This window comes from Schistocerca nitens, chromosome 1 (assembly GCF_023898315.1).
Source record: "Schistocerca nitens isolate TAMUIC-IGC-003100 chromosome 1, iqSchNite1.1, whole genome shotgun sequence".
In the NCBI taxonomy this organism is placed as follows: Eukaryota; Metazoa; Arthropoda; class Insecta; order Orthoptera; family Acrididae; genus Schistocerca; species Schistocerca nitens.
The window spans coordinates 1,201,176,091-1,201,179,569 of record NC_064614.1 but is presented as its reverse complement, the minus strand read 5'-3'; the positions used below and the strand labels follow the sequence as shown (position 1 = coordinate 1,201,179,569).

The window sequence follows — 3,479 nt, the reverse complement described above, 5'->3', positions numbered from 1 at the left end:
TCTTGAAAGGAGGATATAAGAGGAACATCAACAAAAGCAAAACGAGGATCATGAAATGCAGTCGAATTAAGTCGGGTGATGCTGAGGGAATTAGGTAAGGAAATGAGACACTTAAAGTAGTAAATGAGTTTTGCTATTTTGGGAGCAAAGTAACTGATGATGGTCAAAGTAGAGAGGATATAAAATGTAGACTGGCAATGGCAAGGAAAGGGTTTCTGAAGAAGAGTAATTTGTTAACATCGAGTATAGATTTAAGGGTCAGGAAGTCGTTTCTGAAAATATTTGTATGGATTGTAGCCATGTATGGAAATGAAACATGGGCAATAAATAGTTTGGACAGGAAGAGAATAGAAGCTTTCAAAATGTGGTGCTACAGAAGAATGCTGAAGATTAGATGGGTAGATCACGTAACTAATGAGGAGGTACTGAATAGGATTGGGGAGAAGAGAAGTTTGTGGCACAACTTGACTAGAAGAAGGGATCAGTTGGCAGGACATGTTTGAGGCATCAAGGGATCACAGATTTAGCATTGGAGGGCAGTGTGGAGGGTAAAAATCGTATAGGGAGACCAAGAGATGAATACATTAAGCAGATTCAGAAGGATGTAGGTTGCAGTAAGTACTGGGAGATGAAGAAGCTTGCACAGGATAGAGTAGCATGGAGAGCTGCATCAAACTAGTCTCAGGACTGAAGACCACAACAATAACAACAGGGGATGAACATCGTTGTCCTGGTAGTAAGATCCTCTGGAATGTAGGAGGCTTAGAGCAATAATTCTGCTATCTGACACTGTCCTAAGAAGATGAAACCTGGTTTATGACCAAATAAAAAGTTTATGGACATTAGGAAAATGTTTCATATTTAATATTGTTTCCATATCCTGCCAAGTACCAAAAATAATCAGTCTACATTAATTCTTTTAAACCTGCCATAATAGGATCTGCAAACGTCTACCAGTAGCATCCAAACCATGCCACTTTAGCATTGCTTACATTTCCTCAGATGTGAAGGTTGATTGCATGTGTGTGATCCATAAAGGTCAGTTGCTGTCAGGTTGGCCAATGTATGAAAGATCTGTGGGTTGTCAGGAGTGCAAGTTCTCATAGGAGCTGGTAGAATATGATCTGGTGTGTGTGTGTGTCTACTGAGTCAAAGCATTATGACCAACTGCTTAACAGTGTGTTGTTCCACCTTTGCAATGCAATACAGCAGAGCTTCTACATGGCATGGATTTAGAAGTCCTTGGTAGGTTTCCAGAGATAAGTGGCACCAGATGTCTAGTCACAGGTTATGCAACTGCCATAGAAAAAAGAAGAAAAAGCAGGTTAGTGCTTTGTTAGCATGGAGCTGGCACTCAGCAGACCTCTAGGCATGTTCCATTTAATTCTGTTCAGGTTATTTGAACACTGAAACATGAATATGAGTTCACTATCACATTTGTCAAACCACAGTAACACAATTCTGGCCTTGTGACACAGACAGTTATCCTGCTGGAAGATGCCATTGCCATTGACTTTTCAATTTGTGATGCTGTTTAGTAGTATTGCCTTCACCACCTAGACACAAAGATAGTTCTTTTTATATTTTGTGTGTATCATAGTTTTAATAGTGTTGAGTTATGACACTTGGAGTGCCACAGTTTGGTAGTTCAAACACTGCAGAGCAGCCAGTAGGTGCGTCATTTTGTTGTCTACCTCTGTGTTGTGGAGTCAAGCTCCAGTGAGTTACCACTCAAACAGCAGCTAGCAATTTTCATTTCATGGCATTGTGTATTTGTATTACCTTCACTGCTGCACGGAAGAAACCAGAGATGGTTTTATTTTTCTTGTTTAGCAGTTGGTAATCAATAGGAACTGTGTTTAATGTCTGTGGATGCAAGGTGAATAGACCTCTGTCCAGAAACAGCTATAAGCTACTTTGGTCACAGTCAACAGGCTTCAGGTTAGTGCTGTAAACTGCAGCAACATTGTGGCACCAGCGGTGAAAGCTGCAACAACTCTGATGCTGTGGGAGTCTGCTTGCAACCCTAATGTCACTGTGTCTTCAGGTGCACAATGTCTGTCGAGATTGTCCTCGCTGGAGAGTGAGCAGCAGTCAGGGGTAGGTTCGCGTTTCTCTAGGCAGAAAGTGGAAATGAAAACTGGCAGCATGGCAGCCCCCTTACTCCTGAGCAACAGGTATGAGGAGCTGCCCAGTGTTGAGAAAGGGAAGGGGGGAGGGGGGGGGGGTGTTACTGATCTTTTGGAGCTCCAACATTACTTGGGTAATGGAGCTTCTCAGGAAAAAGCTGGCTGCCCGAGAGAGAAGTGTGCACTCTTTGTACTTGCTGGGCTGTCTCATTGCCCATTTAAGTGAAGTAGAGTATAGTTGACAAACAAAAATTCAACAAAGCCAGAATGTGCTAAACAGAGCAATGCCAGAAGAATTCAATGAATTTTAAATTAAAGTTTTGTCTACCAATCTTATTGTTTACTGAGCAAGATATAAGTTTACTGAGCACTGGACCAGATTTTTTGACTGGATTCAGGACTTTCTAAGAGAAAGAACTCAATATGTTATTCTTATCCGAATGAAATTGACAGATGTGAAGGTAATTTCTGGAGTACTATGAGGGAGTGTTATTGGGCTATTATTCTTTATAGTGTATATAAATCATCTAGGGGATAACACCAAAGCTCTATGAGGCTTTTTTCAGGCAATGCTGTTGTGAGCAGGACAGTATTAATGTCAGAATACTGTAGCAGAATGCAGGAAGACCTGAGCAATGTCAATAATTGGTGCAGTGAGTGGCAGTTGTTGATGAAAATAAATAAATGTAACATATTGTGCATAAATTTGCAATGGCCTTGCCGCAGTGGGTACACCAGTTCCCGTGAGATCACCGAAGTTAAGCGCTGTCGGGCGTGGTTGGCACTTGGATGGGTGACCCTCCAGGCCACCATGTACTGTTGCCATTTTTCAGGGTGCACTCAGCCTCATGATGCCAATTACGGAGCTACTCGACCAAATAGTAATGGCTTCGGTTGAGAATACCTTCCTAATGACCGGGAGAGCGGTGTGCTGACCCCACGCCCCTCCTATCCGCTTCCTCCACTGAGGATGACATGGCGGTCGGATGGTCCCGGTAGGCCACTCGTGGCCTGAAGACGGAGTGTTTTTTTTTTTATTGTGCACAAATAGGCACAGTCATGAATTATTGTTTGATTATACAACTGGAGAAAACTCCCTGAAAACAGGAACAACTGTAAAATACCTGGGAGGAACAGCCCAGAGAGAGCTAAAGTTAATTCTAGGAAAAGCAGATACCAGGCTGAGAGTCACTGGAATAATTTTAAGGAAATTAGTGCATCCATGAAAGAAGTGCACTTGTTCAATGACTTCTTGAGTATTGCTCATCAGTCTGGAACTCTTACCAAGTAGGTTTAACAGAAAATACAGAGAAAATCCAATAGAGAGTGGTACATTTCATCACAAGATCA

The 3,479-nt window shown here is 42.1% G+C and overlaps 1 pseudogene; it reads left to right on the top strand.

Annotated features, from left to right (window-relative positions):
• The first annotated feature begins 2,836 nt into the window (after positions 1-2,836).
• Positions 2,837-2,954, top strand: LOC126207856 (5S ribosomal RNA; annotated as a pseudogene).
• Positions 2,955-3,479: the final 525 nt, after the last annotated feature.